The 24,389-nt window shown below is 42.2% G+C and overlaps 1 pseudogene; it reads left to right on the forward strand.

Annotated features, from left to right (window-relative positions):
- LOC122738901 overlaps positions 1-14,310 on the forward strand; it is a 39,091-nt pseudogene extending 24,781 nt beyond the window's left edge.
- The last annotated feature ends 10,079 nt before the right edge of the window (positions 14,311-24,389 follow it).

The following is a 24,389-nucleotide window of genomic DNA, read 5'->3' on the forward strand; positions in this document are numbered from 1 at the left end:
GCTAGTAAGTGTCAATTGAGGCCAGATTTTAACTCAGGTCCTCCTGAATCCAGGGCTGGTGCTCTATCCGGGGTGCCACCTAGCTGCCCCCCATATCATTTCTCTTAACTTCTCTTTTTTTCTCTCTCATATTCTTTTCCTTCATTTTTCTTTGTCTTCCTCTCTATTTCCCTCTTCCTTTCTTTTCTTCCTTCCTTCTTTTCTTCCTATTTCTTTCTCTTTTCATCTTTCTTTCTCCTTCCCTTTCTTGCTTGCTTGCTTTCTTGCTTGCTTTCTTTCTTGATCTGCAGTTTCACTGTCCTAGTGGACCCCTAGTATGGAAAACTCCCTCCACTGATGCAAATCTTCAACTCACCTGTAATTTATTATAGTCTTAGAGAATTGCCCTAGGGCACTGAGAGACTAAGTAATTTACCCATGTTTATAAAGCTAGTACGGGTCAGAGGCAGATGTTTCTGAAACCAAGGCCAGTCCTTAATCCAGTATACCACTGCCTCTCATTCCCTACTGAATAATTTCAATACAGCAGAGATTCTCAACTTGCAGCCTATGAGCTTGGTTTTTGAAAACATCTTGATAGCTGGATTTCATTCTAATTGGTTTCCTTTGTAATCCTATGATTTTAAGCATCTAAAAACATTATTCCTAGACAAGGTCCATGGGCTTTCCCAGAATTCCAAAGGGGTCCATAACACACATATGATAAAGGTTAAGCACCTCTGACATAAAGGAAATTCCAGTTTGGGTATGGGTTGAACAACCAGCCTCTGAGGCTCTCTTTCAGCTCTGAGAGTTGGAACTGCTGAGATTCTGTGACCTCTGCCCCTCTGCCAGCTCTCCCATTGTTTTCCTTCCGAGGAATGGTAAAATCATTAATAATCCCCCTCCCCCTCCCCTTGGCTCCACCTACCAGGGGATCTGGCAGGTGCAGTGGGCTCTCAATTAGTCCTTCACAGAACACGTTTGGCAGGGGAAATTGTCCTTGAACTCTGGGATCCTGAACAAGCTTTGGCTGGGCCATGGCAGTGGCAGCAGCAGCCTCAACCGAAATTTCCTGTGATGGGGCAGAATTAACTGTTGTGATGCCATCATCCAGACTTCTCAGAAAAATTAAAAGACAAGGCAGGCAATTTCCCTGTAGAAAATGGTAGGCGATCTTATAAAAACAAATGTTGAAAACTATCTCTACGTGTAACTAGAAAAATAATAAAATACTTTTATGATTTTAAAAAAGAAGAAAAATGGTGGGTAAAAAGTGGGAGGAAATCTGACAAATGTCACAATTTTTACAAAAACATTGCCAGACAATTCTGCCTCCCAAGGATCTCTAAAAATAAAATTCAAATTCAAATTCCCCTAAATTCCTACAGGACAGAGAAGGCATCACTGGGATCTTTCTCTTAACAAATGCTTGGATACAGCAAAATATCTTCAGTACTTGGCACAAAGTAGATATAAATAATTGTTGAACTGAAATCAGCTGAATGGAATTGAACCACATTTTCATTAAGAGAAGACTCTTTCCTGCACTATTCTTTCCCTTCTCCTTCTCCTCATTTCCATCTCCTGGCTTCCCTGACTTGTTTCAAGACTTAACTAAAGTCCCAACTTTGACAAGAACCTTTTCCTGGTCCCCCTTCATGCTAGTTAGCTTTCCCTCTGAGATTACCTTTAATTTATCTTGTTTGTACTTAGTTGTTTGTATATTTTCTGTCCCATTAGATTGCCAATTCCCTGAAGGTAGGGATTTTTTGTTTGTTTGTTTATTTGTTTTCTTTGTATCCTGGGTGCTTAACACAGTGGCTGATACATAGTTTGATCTTAATAAATGCCTGTTGACTTTATTTGACCTAGTTGTCTAAGATGACTTCATCCTCTCTAAGTCAACACGTGAAGAGGTTCCTTCTAGGCTTGGGGTATGGAGTGACAAAGTGAGAAAACAAGAGAGGGCAGAACAAAAATGGAAGGCCGGAGAAATTGGTTAAAAGAATAAAGTAATAAGGAATAAAATAAATAGTCTAGTTAGGCTGGAAAGGAGAACATATGAAAAGGAGGAGTTTTATAAAAGGCCGTAAAAGCAAATTTTAACTAGATTGTAGAGAGCCGTGAATGAGAGAATAAATCTATACTTTTTTTGATAGGCAATGAGGAGCTACAGAAGGTTTTTTGAGTAGAGGAGTAACATGCTCATGGTGGTAGATTAAGAAAATTTCTTGGAAAATGTATTCAATATAAATTGTAGTAGATAAACCTAGAACCATCATGTCCAACTCAAAGGCTATAACAATAACCCAGGTGAAGATGGCTGAGGGCCTGAAGTAGGGCAGCTACTCTTGTTAGCTGCTATGGTAACTGCCTCTTTATGGCCTTTTCACAATGCTCAGTGGGCTACCTTCATGCCCACTTAGCCCGACTTCTCCCCCAGCTGACAACCTGCCAAACTGCTGGTAAGAGTTTATCCACATAGCGAACATCAAATGCCTCCTTAGAACCACAGCACACTAGAGCTGGAAGGGATTTTAGCCATGACCTCATCCAATGAACCCATTTTTCAGATGAAGAAATTGAGGCCCATAAAAAGAAAGTGATTTGGCCCAGGTCACACAATTAGAGAGTAGCTGCAGCACTGAAGGTCCTTCATGAACTTTTCTGTTTAGATGTCAGCTGTCAACATCCTCAGATCTTCTGACTCTGTTTTTCCCGTGATTGTGTCCCAGGACACAAATCCCCACACAACACTGAAGAGAATCATAGAATTGTAGGATCATAGACTTAGAGCTGGAAAGGACCTTAGAGGTCCTCTATCCAACTCTTTCATTTTACACATGGAGGAACTAAGACCCACAGAATTTAAATGACTTGCCCTGGGTCACATGGATAACACGGGACAGGTGTCTTACCTCTCTCTCCCAACTGTAATACACAGTATTCTTCCTCCCACTTGCTCCCATCTGCTTCTCTTCCTGTCCATGCTACTTCGCAGGAGTCTCTGTTTTCTCATCTGTAAAATGGAAATAATACCTTCCCTAAATGCTTCCCAAAGGTTTTTGAAGCTTGAGAAACCTGATGCAGAACTTCTTTGAAGAATATCAAATATGCCACACAAATTATTGGTTATAATTAACAATAACCATAGAACATAGAACACAATAAGGTTAAAATTGGAAGAGACCGTAGGTGTTTTCTACTCCAAGTCCTCCCTTTGTTCTTTGAGCAAAGCAGAACTGTAGTAGCGCAAAACAACAGAGAAATGTGCAGATTTTGAGCTATCTCCACACCAAATGTTCATGTGGACTATTTTATTTGTGTCTGACCTGTGGCAAAGCATTCTGAGCTCATATATCTGTCTGATCAGCCACAGGCAGACACACCCGACCTTGACCCCAACCTAGTGATGCTATCTTGGTCCTCTTTGAGCACAAAGGACAACAACCAGCATACAAACCGAGGTCTAGAGTGGAGTGTATCCTATTTTTCTATTAAGTATCAGCTCCCTGAGAGTGCCTTTCGCTACATTTCTATGGTGTATACCCCACAACAGACCCCAATCCAGTGGCCCATCAGTATGTGCCACTACGCCATCCCCACAGAGGGTGGCATAAATGAGCAGTTACCTGCCCAGCATTCTCCATGACGAGTCTGATCTCTGGGCTGCAATGAAGCATCAAGCCCCCATGGGCCCGCCTGTACAGCTACAGTTGAACACATCTTATTAAAAGGCACTAGACGCATCCTGAACATATTACTTCTTTTTTTTCCCCTCACAACCCCCTGCTTTCAGATGCACACACGCAGAGAAACAAACCCACACCCACAGCTCTCTGCTTGTTTCTACCTTTCGCTTGACCTAAACTGTAGGTCCTATTGGCAGTGAACTCAATCACTGTCCTCACCAAGGCTTCTATTAAAGTTTGGCTCTAACCATCCAAGAAATTAGTCTCCAGTGCTCGACCCCTGTCCCCCGCCTCGGGTGCAGCACAGCAGCTGTGCCCAACCTTTGGTCCTCAGCTGCTCTATTTCATCCATAAACTTGAGCGGCTGCTTGCTCCCCACCCCCCTTTCTTTCCCTCGTAACAGCTAAAAACAGGGCCTGTGAGTCTCTCTCTCTCTCTCTCTCACACACACACACACAATAAGAATCAGGCAGGTCCCTCTTCTATGGGTACCTCTGAGCAGTGGTAAAGCATACAGCTAAGTGTTTATGGGGGAATATTACCCTTCGTCTCAAGGTCTCATGAACTTTGATCATAAAGGTCCTAGGACCTCTGACAAAGGCATATCATGAGATAATTGGGAAGAACTTAGAAAATATTGTCAAGGATGCAACTGGTGTTGACCTTGGGATGCAGTTATCTCTCTCCTGCTCTTTGGCATATATTTTGTTGTTGTTGGGTCATTTCAGTCCAACTTTTCATGACCTCGCTTGGGCTTTTCTTGGCAAAGAGAGCAGAGTGGTTTGCCATTTCCTTCTCCAGTTGACATGTATGTATATTCTAGGCCAAAAAACTCAGGGAATTGAAGGCACAGACCAAAACATAAGATATTCCAAAGGACACACAAAACACAGGGAAGGAACTCTTATCTAAACCTCTCATCTCCCCCAACACAAGGAAAGCCAATCGGGTAACCAGATACCCCTCCCCCACTGCCAAAGTCATACTGCTCTGTCCCAAAGAAGTCTCACCTGGCTTTCTGGCTCTCTTTCCTTCCAAAATATTCAACTCTACAGGAAGTGTAATTCAATTTTTGAAATTGTTTATTTTTTTAAATAATAAACATTTTCATTTATAGTTTTGGGTTCCAATTTTTGTCCCTCTTTCCCTCCCTTTCCTCCCCACTCCCTGAGGCAGCAAACAATCAGATATGGTTTATACATGTATGATTATGTATAACATTACCATATTTGTCATTTTGTATAAGCTGTTTAATTCTTTTAAAATTTAATTTTAATTTTTTTTATTTAAACTTAAATTTTTTTCATTATTAAGTCCCACTGTGAATAAGACACTAAGAGCAGGTTTGACACCAGCATAGAGGGGAAGGTTCTCCCTGCTTTTATTTACTACCTGCAGGCATCCTGAGAGTCAAAGAGAGACTGGTGCCTCCTTAGGACCATTAACAATAACTGCTGCCTTCCCCTTCTCACAACTCAATGATCCCATCTCCTTGACTTTAAGAAGGAAGGCCTGAGCTGTCATTCCTTATGGCTCCCAACATAGCAATGGGTCCTCATAAGTACAACATAAAAACAGTTCATGCTTTCTGTAGCATGTTTAAGTTTACAGAGGACCTTCCTCACAACTACCCTGTGAAGCCGATAGAAGTATTATTATCTCCATTATATAGATTAGCAAACTGAGGCTCAGAGAATTAAAGAGGCCTTCTCAGGGTCCCTTGGTCATCTGCCTCCAAGTTCACCACCCTTTTTCACTCTCCCAAAACACATGATAACAGAGATCACCACATTAGGAAAAGCAGGAAAAAAGGAGAGAATGCACCAGCCCTGTGCAGAGCCGCTGGCTGAGTCTCTTGTACATTTTGCTTTGATTTCCCTAGTGGGGATGGTTGAGGGAGATGGGGGGAGAAGAAGGGGCAGCTCAGCAATTGTGAAGCCTTTCACTGGGACAAGGCAGGTATAAATGAATGTCCAGTATAAGAGAAAGGATGCAAGATTTCCAACTTCTTCAGGGAGGTGTCTGTTCTTTAGAGCTGAGGCAGGGATAGCTTGACCTACTTGAATGTGTAAAAAAGTCTACTTTTATATATATATATTTCTTCAGAAATATACTACTATAATGTCAATAAAGAAATGGTTCTAAGCAAAATGATAATGTAAACATTACAGCTAGGTGGCACAGAGTTCTGGGCCTGGAGTCAGGCAGACTCATCTTCCTAAGTTCAAATCCAGCCTCAGACACTTACTAGCTGTGTGACCCTGGGCAAGTCATTTAACCCTGTTTGCCTCAGTTCCCTCATCTGTAAAATGACCTGGAGAAGGAAATGGCAAACCACTCCAGCGTCTTTGCCAAGAAAACCCCAAAGGGAGGTCACGAAGATTCAGATACAACTGAAAAACAAAATTCACTCACCCAAATAATCACAAGATTCATTTGAACTCCTTCTTCTCCATATGGGACATGTTCTCCTCCTACTGCCTGACTTTCCTTCATGAAAGTACCCTTCTACACATTCCTCTATGGGGGAATAGATAAAAAGCATTACAACGATAGCCCACCTCTTCATGGTGCATTGGGAGTGGCCTGACAACATGAAGAGTGAAAGTCATATTTTTACAGAAGCCAGGACATGGGTGTCAAAGTGCCTGTTGGCCCTATTCTGCTTTTTGTAGGTAATTAAATTGAGTCCACTCCTTGGCTTGGTTTTCTCCCTGAACAATTCAACCATTTGAGTAATCCATTCTCAGGGCACTCATACATCACCTGGGTGCACCCTGCCTCTGATGTATGACTACAATCCATCAGCAGAGTGCACCCCCACACCCGGGATGAATGGGGGCTGTACATCATCACAAGGGGCCTGAGGGGCCATGCGTTACTCAGGAGGTGGCACCACTCAGAAGGGACCAGACAAGAGCCAAGACGAAAGAGGTTGGCACAATTGGAAACCCCTGTTTTTATTATTCTTTACTGAGCAAGCCAGAAGGCATGGATTTCTCTGATGACTGGATTTTTTTTCCCTTTTAAAAAAAAAACACAGGAAGCATTACTGAGTAGGGATCCCACTGGGTTTGCTTTAATAACTAGATAAGACTCATTCATCACAGATTCAGAGCTAGAAGAGAGCAAAGAAGCAATCAAGTCCAACCGCTTCATTTTACAGAAGGGAAAACTGAGTCACAGAGAGGTAAAATGACTTGAGCTGCATCACATGGTTACTAAGTATATGAGGAAGGACTTCAATCCAGGACTTCTTGGCTCAGGGTCCAGTGTTCTAAACACTATTCCAAGTTGTCTTTCGCCTGTTGCACACAAAGACTTACATCGACATAAGGCCTGCAATGCTCCCATCACCCATCACTGTGCACAGTAGGCATTTAATAGCTTTGAGGACATAAAGTCACTGAAGAAACTTCTCCACAAACACCAAGTCAAACATTTTCATGGGATTTGGAATAGGATTGCATGTCCTTTTCCAGGTCAGAACTGTGCAAGCAGCCCCTGAATATTCAATCAATTATCTAGTTGGAATACTAATTCTACTACTCTCTCCCCATGTGACTTTAGCCAAATTACACCCCTTTTCTAGTTCTGTTTCTTCATGTGTAAAATAAGGGGACTAGGGGTGGCTAGGTGGTGCAGTGGATATAGCACTGGCTCTGGATTCAGGAGGATCTGAGTTCAAATCTGACCTCAGACACTTGACACTTACTAGCTGTGTGACCCTGGGCAAGTCATTTAACCCTCATTGCCCCACAAAAAAAATTAAATTAAATTTAAAAATAAGGGGACTAGATCTTACAGCTCTAAATCTTTTAAGACTTTTATCCTTTGCATATCTATGTTTCTCCAAAAACAAACAAACAAATAAAAAACCTCAGATATTCAAAAATAGTTAGAAAAAGAAGAGACAGCATGGTATAGACACTATACAGTCACAGTGTATACACTACACTGTAGTGAATACAGAACTGGCTTTGGAGCTAGGAAGATCAGGGTTCAAATTCTTCTGCCTCTGACATATACTAGCTATGTAATCCTAAGCAAGTTTTTGAAACTCTCAGTGACCCAAGAAACTCTTAAACAATAAACTGCAGAAAAAGTATAGGCCCGCACCAGTGCCTCATTCAAGAGTTCCCTATACCAGTGATATTTTAGGTCCAGTCCCCATTCCTTAGAAATAAATCAGTCTTCCCATTATAAAAACAGCCTAAATGTAAGCCTGTGGTCCCTGACCCCTTTCTCCACTATTATTTCAAGAACTTGTCATGACGTGGGGCATCAGAGATGCATCATTCCTGCCCAAATCCCATAGGATCCTGGGGACACAATTAGCAGCCTTGCGTTCTCTGCATATGGCTTAAGTCAGGAAGTTCCCATTAATACTGATGGCATTTGCAAGCTAACATCAAGGCAAAACACCACACCCCCAGAAGCATTACCAAAAAGGGGCTTCTCATTCTGCTAACCCTCTGAATTCAGGGAAAACCTGGATTGCAGAGTGAGCCTTAAGAGTGTTTGCCAGGTTCAGGGTGAGGAAAGTCACTGGCAACTGGCTTCTTGTTACTGTCTTATGCTGTTTCAGAACAAAGAAATTTTAGCTACAGAGCCAGTGGAAAAAGTGGAGGACCTGGAGTCCAGAGACCTGATTTCAAATCCTGTCCCTTATATTCCAAAGCTGGGTGACCTCTGGCCAGTCATAGAATCTTGAATTTAGAGCTTGAAGGGGACAGCTCTATCCCTCTTATTGTACAGATATGGAAACTTATTTTACAGATGCCTCCACTCCAAATGTTCATGTGGACTATTTGTACCCAACATGTGGTAGAGCCTTCTGAGCTCATGTTGGTCTGATAGGCTGCTGTCAGACACACTATACCTTGATTCCAGCATAGTGAGGTCATTTTGCTCCTCCTTGAGAACAAAGAACAAGAACCAACCATTTTACAGATATAGAAACTGAGGCCCAGAGCGGTAGTATACCCAGGATTTGGGCTTAAATCTTCCAAGTCTAAATCACCGTTCTGGGCCTTGCTATCTTCATCTGTAAAAATGGGGTTAATAATACTTGTACTATTCCCCTCCCAGAGTTGTTGTAGGGAAAGTACTTTCTGAGCCTAAAAGCATTAGAGAAATGAGAGTTGGCATTATTATAAAAGTACACAGGAGGGTCTTCTTTGAGCTCTGATATAAGCTGCAGCCTTTTATGATATTTTTTTTATCAAAGTGCTTTTGCCTTTATGATCTCTTTGCCTGTTGAACATCTTCCTCCCATCCTCAAGAGTCATTTCTCCAGGAAACCTTTGCTGATGCCCCAGCTGGTAAATCAATTAATCCATAAACATTTATTAAGCACCTACTATGTGCCAGATACCATGCTAAAATCTTCCCCTTTGAAGTCACATCTCACTTTGTTTTGAACTTCCCTAATGCACTGATCATGCATTTTGCTGTTGTTATCTGTGTTGGCATTTTCTGCCCTTAATAGACCATAAGCTAGAGTGGGGAAGGGACTACTTATATAAACTTCATATCACTCCCAACACCTACCATGATGCTCTGCACCTATTAGATGCTTAGCAAATGTTGTTTATATTATTCTATTCTTACAACAATCCTATAGAGAAAGAATGATTATCCCCATTCTACAGATGAAGAACTAGAGCCCAGGCAGGTTAAGTGATTTGTCTAAGAAAATACAATTAGTGAGTGGCAAAAGCTAGCTCCCAGTCCAAGGCTCTTTTCTCAACACCATATTTTCTCTCCAAACACATTCATGTAGGACAGCTTTGTCTTGTGTGTCCAGAGTCACCTGACCTACCCAGTTTGTATTCACCCTAGGGGCTCAAGAAGAACATTTGTCAAATGGGGAATGACAGGAGATTTTTTTTTTAAAAGGAAAAGACAAAAACATCCCCAGGAATGTAAATCTTGTGTTACAAAATGTCAAAGACAGTTATTTTATCAATGTTATCTCAGCCTCTAGAGAGAGAGTGTGGTGTGATGGTCAGACTCTCTGCACTCTGTTGCCAGGTCTGCTGCAGCCTTTCTGAAAAGCCTCCCTTCCCCGGGGGACCTGCCTTTCCTTTCTAAACCAGAAATTGAGGCTGTGAAAGTGCAGAGTCTCTGGAGAAATAAACCTGCTGCATACAGATCCTCTTTGCCGGAATCAGGGTACTAGATTAGTAAATACTGTCATGGGTCTCACTTGGGGGAGAAGTACCATAGAATTCTCCCCAATTTCTCAAAATAGAATTTTCATTTACTTCAATCTAGAAAAATTAGAGCGTATTATACCGCAGTTTCAGGGACCTTGGAAATGATTCCATGTTTAACTATAGCTAGACCTCCTTGGATCACACATTTGGATCAGGAAAGGGCCTTAGAGACCAACTTCTTTAACCCTTTCAATTTTCCAGAGGAAACTGAGGCTCAGGGAGGGGAAAGGACTTCCTCAAGGTCATACTGCTAGTAAATAATGCAGCTAGGAATCAAACCCCAGATTCTCTCACTACATAGCCAACATTTATTCCCCGACATTTGATGCCTTATATACATCATGCTGCTTTCTTAATGGAATGTAACATCCAAGTAAAATAATAACTATTCACATAAGAAGAAGAAAGCCCTCCCTTAGGGATAACAATAGCATCTGGGGTAGCAGTGATCAAGGTAGCGTAAGGGCTAGAATTCTAGCTATACTTTCTAAAATATCTACTGATATTAAGGAGGCCTTTAAAGCCCAGCCTAAGACCTTGGGACTGCACACAACAGGCAATAAGGAGCAACTCCAGGTTTATGAGCAGGAGATGATTTGGTCAGACCCGTGTGTTGGTATAATTCTTTTGGCCTCTGGGTGGATAATGCACTGAAGAGAGGGAGAAATAGGAGACCGAGAAAAAGGCCAATCAAATCCCAAGGTTTCATCTCCATTGCCTACAAATTGGTAATGATTTCAAAAGGTGGAAATAGTCAATATTGGAAGGGTTATGGAAAGATAGGCGCACTAGTGATTATTGTTGGAGCTATAAATCAGTGCAACCATTTGGGGAAGCCATTTAGAATTATGCAAATGAAGTAACTAAAATATTCATACCCTTTGACTTAGAGATTCCATTAGTATCCTTATACCTCAAGGACACCATTGATAAGATGAGAGTTCTCACATACACCAAAATATTTATAATAGCACTTTTCATGATAGAGAATTAGAATCGAAGTAAATTCCCATCAATTGGGGAATAGCTAATATCAAATGTGATATATGGAGAGAAATATGGAAATATGTACATGCACTGATGCTGAGTGAAATGGAAGTGAAGTGGGGCAGCTAGGTGGTGCAGTGGATAGAGCACCAGCCCTGGAATCAGGAGTACCTGAGTTCAAATCTGGCCTCAGACACTTAACACTTACTAGCTGTGTGACCCTGGGCAAGTCACTTAACCCCAATTGCCTCACTTAAAAAAAAAAGTTTAAAAAAGAAATAGAAGTGAAGTAAGCAGAGCCAAAAACAACCTACACAATGGCTACAACCATGTAAATGGAAAAAACCACCAAAAAGGGGAAGATTGCAGAATTATGAACAAGAACATTTCAAAAGAAGAGATGTGAGAAGATACTTCCACCCTTCCCCTTTACAGAAATGAGAGGTCCATAGGTGTAACACATTGCATATATTCTCAGACTTTTCGATGTATTGATTGATGTCACAATGATTTTTTTTTCTTTTTCCTTTTTTTGTCTTTAAAAAAATATTGTTGGGGCAGCTAGGTGGCGCAGTGGATAAAGCACTGGCCCAGAATTCAGGAAGACCTGAGTTCAAATCCAGCCTCAGACACTTGACACTTACTAGCTGTGTGACTCTGGGCAAGTCACTTAACCCTCATTGCCCCGCAAAAAATAAATAAATAAATAAATTTTTATATATATATATATATATATATATATATACATATACATATATATACATATATACAGAGAGAGAGAGAGAGAGAGAGAGAGAGAGAGAGAGAGAGAGAGAGAGAGAGAGAGAGAGGATGGCTTTATAGGAGGGGTATTGAGGAAAATAGGGTGATGTTTAAAAAAAAGACATCAGCAAAATTTACTTTAAAAAGAAAAAAGCCAATCAGAGGAATTTGTTTAAAGGATCAAAGGGAAGGTAAGGAGGAGGCAGGTTCAAGTTGGTTATAAAGAATCCATCCACTTTCTTTTAGGACCAGCAGCTTTTATTTCATTCTAGAGACAAAGGGGAGCCACTAGAATTTATTGAGTTGGGGAGTAGTATGGTTGGATCTAAACTTAAGGCAGGTCATTTTGGCGGCCTGGGTTGGAATAAAGGAGTCTAGAAGCAGGGAAACTCAATTAGGAGGCTGGTGCAATAGTCTAGGCAAGAAGTGATGAAGGCCTTGAACTAGCATGATGGCTGTATGAGAGGAGAGAAGTAATAACATGCAAAAGATGCTGTGGAGGGATGAAAGGCAAGATCTGACAACTGATTGGATATGTCAGGTGAGGAAGGGTGAGGAGTTGTGGATAACATCAAGATTGTGAACTTGGGAGATTGGAAAGATGGTTATGCTCTTGATAAAAATAGTTTGGTAGAGGGGTGGGTATGGGGGAAAGGTAATGCATTCTGTTTTGGACATGTTAATTGTTCATTAATAATTTATTACATGTTAATAATTAATGTTAATTAATTTGGACATAAAATGTCTTCAGGACATCCAGTTGAAAATGTCCAATAGGCAGCTGAGAATGAAGAACTGAAGCTGAGTGGAAAGATCGAGGCAGGATAAATAGATATGTGAGACATCTGCTTAGAGATGATAATTAAACCCATGGAAGCTGATGAGGTCATCCATAGAGAGTGTGTAGAGAGAAGAAAAAAGGGCCCCAGGAAAGAGTATCAGGCCAAACTTATTAGAATTATTCCAAGGTATTCTACTGGCCATCCCATTTGACTTATTAGATAAGGCATAGCTTAAGTGTTACCTTTTTGAAACCTTGCTTGATTGCACTCTCCACACTGCCCCCCCCCGAAACTATTATGCCCTGCCTCCCTCAACTGTCTTGTATTCCACTATATCATATTTATTTTGTGCAGCCTGTTTTATATAAAATAAATACAGTCTATTTTACCTGTTGCAACAGGAGTAAGACTTTTTTATGTACAGTCGTTATACTTAAATGTCTGTAACAAGCCCTCACAGCTGGCCCAGAAGACAGAAAAGAGGAAGTGGGACTTAAGGATCACGTGTGCTATGTTTAAGCATGGAAAATCAGAGCAGAAGTCTGGGCTGGGGCCTAGCAAATTCTGACAGATAGTAACTGAAATAGCTGCTTGGAACTCAAGCATCAGTCTACTCACATATGCTTAATAAAATGTCTGTTGATTGGCCAAGTTACTGAGTGGTTGGTTGCTTGGTTGGTTTATCTGGTGGTTAGAATATTTGTAGAGATTTTCACTAATGTACCAGGATTGACCAGAGACAGGGTAGGTGAGCGACGGAAGATTTCCTGGAAGTGGCGCCTCTTAAGAAGTGTTCCCTTTAAAACAGAATCTCGGGGCAGCTAGGTGGCACAGTGAGTAGAGCACCGGCCCTGGAGTCAGGAGGGCCTGAGTTCAAATCCGGCCTCAGACACGTAATGCTTACTGGCTGTGTGACCCTGGACAAGTCACTTAACCCCAACTGCCTCACCAAAAAAAAAAAAAAAACAATCTCCCAAAAGCTAAAAATCTGGCCCAGGGCCCCCTCACTTAGCACAACTCTACTCTGTTAAGTTTTGTTGGAGTTTTCTTATTTTTATTGATATCTTTTGTTTCAAACAAACCAATCTTGAATTCTAAACATTATCTCTCCTAAGTCCCCTAACTAGAAAGCCATCTCTTGTAGTAAAGAATAAAAAAGAGATTTTAAGAATCAATTCAGGCACCCTGCCAGCTCCCACTCCCGCTGGCACCCACTGACCGGACCCTTTCCAAGACCTAGGAGGCCAAGTGGCTGGCGGGCCGTGTGGCCATGGAGAACCACATGAGGAACAATCAGGTGCTGGGGATCGGCAGTGGCTCTACCCTCATCCACGCAGTACAGAGGCTAGTTGAAAGGGTAAAACAAGGAAATCTGAGAGTTGTCTGTACTCTTCCACCCTTTCAGGCCTGGCAGATAACTGGCTTACCCCAAAGTGACAACACCCAGAGCTTGTTCTTGCTTTGATGGTGCTGATGAAGTAGATGCTGACCTCAATCTCATCAAAGGTGAAGGAGAAGACTGTAGCCGTCTATGTCAAATGTTTCATTGTTATTGCTGATTCAAAGAAACTTGGTGACCACTGGGTGAAGGAATTCCCATTGAAGTCATCCCGAAGGCATATGTGCCCCTGACAAAGACCCTGTCCCAAATGTGTGGCAGAGCTGCACATGGTGGAACGCAAGGCAGGCCCTATGGGAACGGACAATGGAAACTTTCTGCTGGACTGGAAGTTTGACCATGTGCATAAATGGAGTGAAGTGAACACAGCCATCAAAATGATACCAGGAGTCGTGGACATGGGTCTCTTTATCAACATGGCCAAAAGAGTCTACTTTGGCATGGAAGACGGCTCCGTCACCGTGAGGGAGAGGCCATCTCACTGATGGAGGCCCCACCGGTCGCTGAGTAGAGAAGACTGAGAGCCTTTGCCTTAACATTCTTGCCCCAGGACAACGGGTTGAAGAGTGGGGGTCTCCTGAAATGTTGCTGAAAGATAGTTATTTTTTTTTAAGGAAATAGAGAAGCATATATCTTTTTTTCTATCTAAAAATAATCATTTTTTTAAAAGAAAAGAAAAAAAACTTTGATTTCATGCTTTATATGAAATACTACCAAAAAAAGAATCAATTCAGCAACCCCAACCATACTATACAATAATATACCATAGCATACCAAACCCAACCATACTATATTATAATATAGTATATAGTATAATATACTATACCATACCACACCCAACTATACTATACTATAATATACCATACCATACTAGACCTGACTATACTATACTATAATGTGCTATACCATGCCACACCCAACTATACTATACTATAATATACTAGACCATACTATATTATACTATACTATACTTTACCAAACCCAACCATACTATATTATACTATACCATACCAAACCCAACTATACTATGATAAATATACATAATATTCCACATCCACAGTCCCCCACCCTTGAAAAGAAGGAATAAGAGAGAAAAGGAAATCATCTCCTCATTTCTTCATGACCAAGATCGATCATTATAAGTATATGGCATTTGCTTCCTTTCATTTTGTTTTATAGGAGATTTTTTTGTATGTTTGTTGTTTTTTATTCTTGAGCCTTATCAAGTTAAACTTTCCTCTGAGAAACTAGCCTTCTATCTGGACTCCCCAAAACCACAGAGACCAAGAGAAAGTAGAGACATTATTCCCTCAAGGCCATTCCAGTTCTCCTTTCAGAATCACTCCTCACTTGGGATTCCAGGGGCTTTAGGGGACTACAAGCTCAATTTGAATCAACAATTTGATAAGATGGCCTGAAAAAGTTAATACTGACTTAGATACATTATTAATGACATAGTATCTATCATCACATCCAACCTGAACCTCCTAACTGGTCTCCCTTCCTTGAGTCTCTCCCTTCTTCAATCCATCCTTCACATAGCTGCCAAAGTAGTATTCCTAAAGCATAGATTAGGTCATGTCACTCTCCTGATCAATAAATTCCAATGGCTCCCCAGTACCTTCTAGGATTGCACCCAAACCCCTCTGTATGACATTCAAAGCCCTTCATAACCTGGCTCCAACCTAGACATTGCTCCCCTTCACCCACTCCTTGCTCTCCCATTCCCAGACTTTATCCCACATCCAAAATGCTCTCCTTCAAATCTGCCACTTAGCATCCCTAGCTTCTCAAAACTCAACTTGTATCACCTCCTAAATAAGACCCATCCTAATTCCAATTGCTAGCCTTCCCCCCAAAAAAATTTCCATAGTTATGATCATTTTAAATATACATTATATAGGGGCAGCTATATGGCGCAGTGGATAGAGCACCGGCCCTGGAATCAGGAGTACCTGAGTTCAAATCCGGCCTCAGACACTTAACACTTAACTAGCTGCGTGACCCTGGGCAAGTCACTTAACCCCAATTACCTCACTAAAAATATATATATATATATATATATACATTATATATTGAATAACATATTATGTATTATATACTTTTGTTGTTTCACTTAGAAAATATAAGCTCCTTATGGTGATGAATTGTTTCATTCTTGCCTTTGTATGTCCAGCACTTACCATGGCATCTGACACATAGAAGATGCTTAAAAAATCCTTACTAATCTATAATGTCCAGAACGAGAGAGTCACAGTGTCCTACTTAGACCACATCTAGATCATTGTTGGGGTCTGAGTGCCACACTCTAGGATGGATCTTGATAAGATTAAGCATATCAGCAGACTGGCAAACAGAGGGTGGTGATTAAGATGGCAGGAGGACTAGAGGCCATGCCATGTGAAGATCATTTGGAAGAGCTGTAGATGTTTATCCCTATCTAGGATATCTAGAAGATTGGAGCAAAGGAGGGGAGAAATGACAGCCTCAAAGTACCTAAAGAGCTATGCCATGGAAGAGGGATTAGACTTTTGTTTCGTTTGGCCCCAGAGCAGAAATCTAGGACCAGGCAGGAAAGTTACAAGGAGGAAAACTAGCTAAATATAAGGAAAATATTCCTTGTTGTCCAACAGCGGAATGAAGTGCCTCTAGAAACAGTTAGTTCCTTGTCACTAAATGTGTTGAAGAGAAGCTGGATAATCACTTGTTGCCTAACTGTACCAGATCTAAAACTATATTACAAAGCAGCAACCATCAAAACTATTTGGTACTGGCTAAGAAATAGAGAGGTGGATCAGTGGAATAGGTTACACACACAAAACACAGCGGTAAATGAATATACCAATCTTCCTGTTTGATAAACCCGAAGACTCTAGCCTCCAGGGTAAGAACTCATTTGATAAAAACTGCTGGAGAAACTGGAGAATAGAATGGTGGAAATGAGGCTTAGATCAACATCTTACCCCATACACCAAAGTAAAGTCAAAATGGGTACATGATTTAGACACAAAGGGTGATATCATAGGCAAATTAGAAAAGGAAGGAATAGTTTACTTGTCAGATCTATGGAGAAGGGAAGAATTTATGACCAAAGATTAGATAGAGAACATTATGAAATGCAAAATGGATCATTTTGATTTCATCAAATTTAAAAGGTTTTACACAAACAAAACCAATGCAAACAAGATTAGAAGGAAAGCAGAAAGCTGGGAAACAATTTTTACAGCCAGTGTTTCTGATAAAGGCCTAATATCTAAAATATATAGATAAGGGCAGCTATGTGGTGCAGTGGATAAAGTACCGGCCCTGGATTCAGGAGGACCTGAGTTCAAATATGGCCTCAGACACTTGACACTTACTAGCTGTCTGACCCTGAGCAAGTCACTTAATTCTCACTGCCCTGCAAAAAAAAAATTAAAAATTAAAATAAAATAAAATATATAGATAACTGAATCAAATATGTAAGAATACAAGTCATTTCCCATTGGAAAATGGTCAAAGAATATGAACAGGCAGCTTTCAGATGAAGAAATTAAAGCTGTCTGTGGCCATATGAAAAAATGTTTTCAATAATCACTTGTCAAGGATGTCATAGAAAGGATTCCTGAATGTGGTAGGCCACTGAACTAAATGGTTTCTGATATCCCTTCAAAACCAAAGATTTTGTAATTCCGTGTGATTCCTTGAAAAACTTTGTTACTTCTCTTAAATGATCTCTAAGATGTCTTCCAGCCTTCAAATCTTATTATTTTCTATGTTTTTAAGTAATTTTTTTTCTTTTAGCTGTAATTTAAACCCATTTCTGAGTACAGATAGAGAACACTGGACCCCCTCTATGGAGGTCTTCAAGTGGAAGCCAAATGCAATCCGATCTAATCCAATCCAATAAGCACTTATTAAACACCTCTTATGTGAAAGACACAAGGACTATGAAGGCAAAACTGAAAACTGTGTCTCTACACTCAAGGAACACGTGCTCACCTGAGAGGATATAATGCATAAGTATTCATTTTCAAAACACTAACAACTATGGGGATTGGAATGACCACTTGTCAGGGATGTTGTAGAGAATTCCTAGCTCCATTGAGGTTGGACGAGATAGACACTGAAATCCTTTGCAAATCTGAAAGTCTGCGATTCTATCATCTTCCCCCAAATCACAGCAGGCCTTAGCTCCTTCACAAACAATTCCTTATGTGTATTATCTGACTCTGAATACAGCCTTGCCCATTAGTCACAAATACTCAATTCATTACCTTGGATCTGAGCTCAAGAACTATTCTAAACCTTGGTAACTTTTCCCCAGAAATTGTTTCTTCGAGTTTTCCCTTCCCGGCCTTCCCTAGATAGGAAGGGAGTCCAGGGCCCTTGCCACCACTGCCGCCATGTGGGGGTTGGCATGGGGCTGGGGCTTTTTGTTATTTCACTTTTGTGCGGGGTTAAAGAAAATGTTGGATTTTGCAGTTTAGCGGTAGGCCTCACAATGCGGCGGCTGTCGGAGAGGTGCTGATTACCCAACTCCATTTATCAAAGTGTCACTTTTCTGACAGCCGCTAATAAATATCCTGCCAGAGCCCCGGCCCCTGGCAGCCATGGTACTCTGCAACACGCCGCTAACCTAATTTGCTAATTGCTGCTTTCCCCATTAATTTTAGTCCTGTCTTGTTTGGTGTTGACATGGAGGAAAAAGAAATAGGGTGGAAAAAGCCAGCAAGAAAGAAAATATCTCGGGGTCCCCCACCCCCCAGCCCCGCCCCACAACCCCTTCATCACATACTGTGCACTTTGACTCACACCTAAATAGCAACTTTTCCTCTTTTCTCCAACTATGCTTAGAATACATTAAGAATAATGGCTTAAACAATGAGTTATTTAAAGGGCTCTTTTCCACTCTGCTTTTTCTCCTCCCAATCTACCCATTGGGGAAGGTGAGGTGAACTAGAACATCCAGGACAACAAAGAGTTAACAGCATCACCCAGGCCTCTGGTTCTCCCACCCAAAAGCATTTCTGCCTGAGAAGCAACAGCTCAGCCTAGGATGCTCTTCCATTCTGCCAGTCCCCTGTAGCTCAGAACTATAAAGTTCCTATTAAGTGTCTCCTCTGGATCCGAGCAAAGGTGTGCTCATGATGGTCACCCTTCCTCTGGACAACCCTGCTAGGCTGCTCGAGGTGACCAGTTAAGGAATCTCAGAGAGAGAGACAGAGACAGAGACAGAGACAGAGACAGACAGAGAAAGTTCAAATTCCTAAACACAACTCTGTACCCTCTTCTACCTTGCCGCTTATGGGGGAAAGAATGAAAGAGCACTTAGCAGAGAGAAAAGGAGAGAGGAAGGGAGGGAGAGACAGAAAGAAAGAAAAAAATACAGAGAGGGAGAGGGGGAGGGAAGAAGAGGGAGGAAAAGAGAGAGAAAACAGTTCAGCAAAATTAACCAGCACATTTCACACCCATAATCCCCCACCTTTGCAAAGAAGGGAGGATTTCCTCATCTCTTCTCTGGGGCCAAGCTAGCTTGGTCATTATAATTATACCACACTCAATTTCAGTATTTTGCTCTTTCCATTGACAGTGTTGAACCTACTATTGTTTTCCTGGTTCTGCTAATTTCATTTTGCATCAATTCGTGTAAGTCTTCCCATACTCACAAACACTTTCTTGTTATACAGAGCACTTTGTTTCCAGGTCTCTAATGCGCTCATACCATAATGTTGCGCAGTGTCATTTGTTGTCTATGTTTGGGTCTTGTCCCCCTATTACACGGTCAGCTTCACAAGGGGCTGACCATAAACTATCTAAACTCTATCTCCTCTAGTGCCTGGCACATGGCAACACCAGTCCAGAATACAAACTCATTTGTAAAAACTTACAGAGGAGAATGGAGGAAGTTTATGGGCTGTGTTGCTTTCTAAAACAGTAGGAAGCAGTCGAGGGGCAAACAAGTTTACAGAAAGATCGGCCAAAGCTTGCACACAGTGGGCACTTAATAAATACTGGCTGAGGTGGATTTGAAAAGATGCAGCTGCCTGTTAGGGAATATCTGACCAAGGAATAAAGCCAAAGCTAAGGTCAGACAAGGCCAGAGAGGAAGGAGCCACTGTGGATGAGAACAGACAAGCACATAGTTTCACTCGCCACATGGTGCCTGGCAGTAGAGACGCCACCAAAGATGAGGGCGAAGGGAAGAGAGGGGAATAAGCATTTAGATAGGGTCTACTATGTGCCAGGCACTGTGCCAAGCACTTTGCAAATGTTATCTCATTTGGAAGGAGCAATGACACTCAGCAAGCCAGCACCCAAAATATAAAGGAACCAGGCAGGACTTAACTGCTTCCTGGGGCTCCTCTGTATTCTTTCTCAAGGAAGCCCAAGTCTTGGTCCTATTTTTATGCCCAGATCCATAACCCAAGAGAAGCAGTGTGGGAGAGGGGGAAGAAAGCAGGATTTGAACAGCAAAGATCTGGGATCAGGTTGCTCCAACTCTGATATTTAGTAGCTATGTGACCTTGGGGAAATGACTCTACCTCCTCGGGCCTCAACTATAAAAGGGAGGTGATAATATTTGCAATAGCCACCACAATGGTTTGTGGTGAGCAAAGAAAGCACTTACGAGACCTTAGAGTATCAGATGAATGGGAAAGGTCCCTTTGGGACGTCAGCCCTACAATCCTGTGGTTCTTGTAGGAAATGGTCATTTTTTCAGCTCATCAAGAAGCTTTCTGAAATGTCTTGTCATTTCCAGAGTGACCTTCCTCCAGAGCCATTAGCAGGTTCCTCAATTTTGGACATCAACTTTTCCCAATCTGAGCTAATAAACTGGCCTTTTGTCTTTCTAGCCAGGTTCCTGAGTTTGGTTCAAAGGACTAGGGGCCTCAAGCCTTGACCCCTGAGCAGACCCATGTCTAGGACCATGCTGACAACAGTGGCCTCCCAGCAGTACCCTAAGTGTGGCCCTAAGAGTGGCTGGGCTTCCCTTGTGGGCAGAGAAGTCACTTCAACAAGAGGGCATAGTCTGAAGCCAGAGTAGCGCAGTATTGGGGAGGTAGAACAGAGCAAGAAGACATGAAGAGAAACTGGGGGTATTTCAGAGGGAGAAGGACAGGGCATTAGGAAACTGAGGGGTGGGAGTGGGGCACAGAAGATTCCAGAGGGAGCTGAGGGGAGGGGGCAAAGGCATGGAGTAGAGGAGGTGCAGAAGAAGAGTCAGGAGCCCAGATGACACAGTAGAATAAAGCCCTGGAGACATGGACAATGTGGGGATTTGTTTTGCTTGACTATGCATATTTGTTAGAAGATTTTGTTTTTCTATTTTCCCTCAGGGTGGAAATGGGGGGTAGGGAGAAAGAGAAAATAGTTTTTTGATAACTGGAAAAAATAAATTTAATTTAAACAAATAAATAGAACCAAAAAGGACAGGCCCTGGTGAGGATGCCCTTAGGAAAGGGGAAAGTGCCAAGTCAGGAAGGTGTAAGAAGCAAACTCCCCAAATCCACCCATACCCAGAAACTGGACCTGCTCTTTTTTCATGAGCTGACTACACCTTCCTCTCTTAGATCAGCCTTAGCCTCATTCATCCAAGGGCTATGTTCTTGGCAGTCAAGTTCCCCAACCCCCTCAGAGGCCTGCATTCAAGGCCAGGTCCCCACTGCCTCCAAGTCTGGGGAAGTGGGAGGAGCAAAGAAAGGGGAACCTGAGTGGTTGGTCTCCAGGCCTCCCCATCTTCTCTCCTGGTGGCTCAGCTTCCTGAGGGGATGTGGCTAAGGGGGCATGCCCCAGACCCAGGGGAAATCAGGGAAGCAGATGGCCAAGGCAAAGGACGCTAGGCAGGGAGGCCCCGCAGAAGCTCTGTTTGCAGGGGCTTCTACTTTTTCTGCTTCCATTATTATAGCCCCCTCACACACACACACACACACACACACACACACACACACACACACACACACACACACACACACACACACCCTCAATGTTACTCTTCACTAGCTACGGGAGAACAAAATACCGCCTTACTCCCAGTGAAGGCAAAAGGACGCAGTGAAGAGTAATGGCATGTGAGCTCGTAGCCAAAAGCCGTGCTTCATGGCCCTTTAAAGTGAAATTTACTGCCTGCATTTAACGGTGTCCCTGTAACATCCCTGCTGGCCCAGATCAGTGGGATATGTGTGCACAGCTCAGCACTGGAACAGCAAACAGGGCCATATTTCATCCTCTGCAGCTATCTCCGCACTTAGCGGACTTCCTTTCAGACACTGCCAAAGTCCATTTTGTTTCCACCTTGTCCTTCCTCATCCTGATACGGGGCTCAGACTCATCAAGTGCCCTGAAGTCAGGCAATGATCCCTCCAGCCCCTTCCACACTCCCTTCACTCCTTTGCCTCACTTTGACTGGGCTCTCAGTCTGGTTCCTTGGGAAAGTGGATGATGGCTTTCAAAACTCTCTTGCCTTCTTTCCCCAGAGCAATATTTTTTGCCCATATACCCACACACAGACTCTCTCTCTCTCTCTCTCTCTCTCTCTCTCTCTCTCTCTCTCTCTCTCTCTCTCTCTCTCTCTCTCTCAGAAGGGAATACTCTCAGATCTTATATATGGATCTGTGGCTCCTGCCTTCCTGTGCAGAGGGTAGAGGTGTAGATTGGCAGACATCAGAACTCTATGCAAAGAACTGGACACAAGGAGAGTGAGCTTCTGGGATATACAAGTCTGTTCTCCATGGTTCAGTGATTTTGTGATAGGGCAAGATTTTCTCTTCCCCGTTAGGTGACCCATTTTCTACCATCATGCTTTCCATTTCCCACAATAACTTGGAAGAGGAAAAAGAAAGTAAAAGAAAATGTAAAGAAAGGGGAGAATATGGGCTTAAAATTTGTTTTAAACAACAACAAAGCAGCATCCAAGGTTTCTTCTTGTCCAGCAATCCCACAGTAAGTAATTAGAACTCACTGGGGGAAATCACCTGCCCTCTAACCTGAAGGGAGAATTGTAAATTTGGACACCAGAGAGAGATCCTTCAAATGGCACCATACCTGTGGAAGGCCAAAACCTCTTACATTGACCCCAAATCCAGCAGGATGTATGCTTCTTGAGAGGTGGGTTGTTTTTCCTTTTTGCCTTTTATATCCCCAAGGTATAAGGTATAGAGCCTTGTATATAGGGACAGAGACCAGACCTGTGTTTTTATTGACAAAGGGAACCCCCAAATAAGGAAACTTCCTCTACCAATGCAGATTGGCACCATCTCTGCTATTTAATCTCAGAAAGTTGCCTATACCTCTGAGAGATTGGTGATTTGGCCAGGATCACGCAGCCAATATGTGGCAAAGGGAAAACTTGAACCCAGGTCTTTGTGGCTTGGAGTCCAGCTGTCTGTCTCTTGCCTTAAATATTTATAACCCCAGTCTCAAAGCTCATTGGTATGAGACTCTCTCCTCATTGGTGGAGACCAATGCTTCCCATGCTTTTTTTTGTGAGGCAATTGAGGTTAAGTGACTTGCCTAGGGTCACACAGCTAGTAAGTGTTAAGTGTCTGAGGCCGGATTTGAACTCAGGTATTCCTGACTCCAGGGCCAGTGATCTATCCACTGAGCCACCTAGCTACCCCAAGACCAATGCTTAGTGTGTGTGTGTGAGGGTCAGAGCAAGGTTGTCAAGAGCAGGAGAAAGGAAAGAACTTGAGTTTTCTTTGACTATCCCTCACACAGACACTGAGCATTGGTCTCCACCACTGAAGAGAGTCCCATACCAATGGGCTTTGGGATTGGGGTTACACATAGTAAATGATTAATAAATATTTGCTGACTACTTTGTTGAATTCTTCCTGATATTCCAAGCAGCCTCCTGATTCAGCCTTCTAGCACTTTTCCCTCTCTTGTACATTTTCACACTAAGCTCTGTGTGGACAATCCTTTTCTGTATGAAGATGTCTTTTGTCTCTTCCCCCCCCCCCCCCCGCCGCCCCACCAACTAGACTGTAAACTTTATAACCCCCAGCACCTGGTGCAGAACTGGAAACAGAGAAGATGTTCAATAAATGAATGTGGAACTAAATTGAGGATGGCAAAGGAAGGGTGGGGTGGAAGTAATGGAGATTGAGGAAAATGCAGCAGGTTTAAAGCTGTTGTAAGCTGTTGTTCATTCTTCATTTCTGAAGAGGACCAATGACATCTCAGGGTGATGTCTTGACTTGTGCATAAATTGGATTTAAGTGAGGCACAGTTGCACAAAGTCATAAGCCTCACTCTGTCTCTCCCAGAGTCATGGAAGATGCAGGTTTAAAAGACCCTAAGGAGAATATGTTAGGGAATCAGTAAAAAGTGAATAGGAATGCCTACAACTGACATTCATATGGGACTGTTAGAGTGGAAGGAAATAGAATCAAATCCCATCAAATGTTAAAACTAAAAAGAATCTTAGAGATCTGGTCATAGTTGATAATGAACCTAGATAGAGGGGACCAAAGATGTCACCAAGTACAAACCCCGAACTTTATGGATGAGGAAACTGAGGCACTGAAAGAATAAATAATTTGCTTGGTGTTATCAGTTACTAAGTGTTAAAGGTAGTATT

This window comes from Dromiciops gliroides, chromosome 2 (assembly GCF_019393635.1).
Source record: "Dromiciops gliroides isolate mDroGli1 chromosome 2, mDroGli1.pri, whole genome shotgun sequence".
NCBI lineage: Eukaryota > Metazoa > Chordata > Mammalia > Microbiotheria > Microbiotheriidae > Dromiciops > Dromiciops gliroides.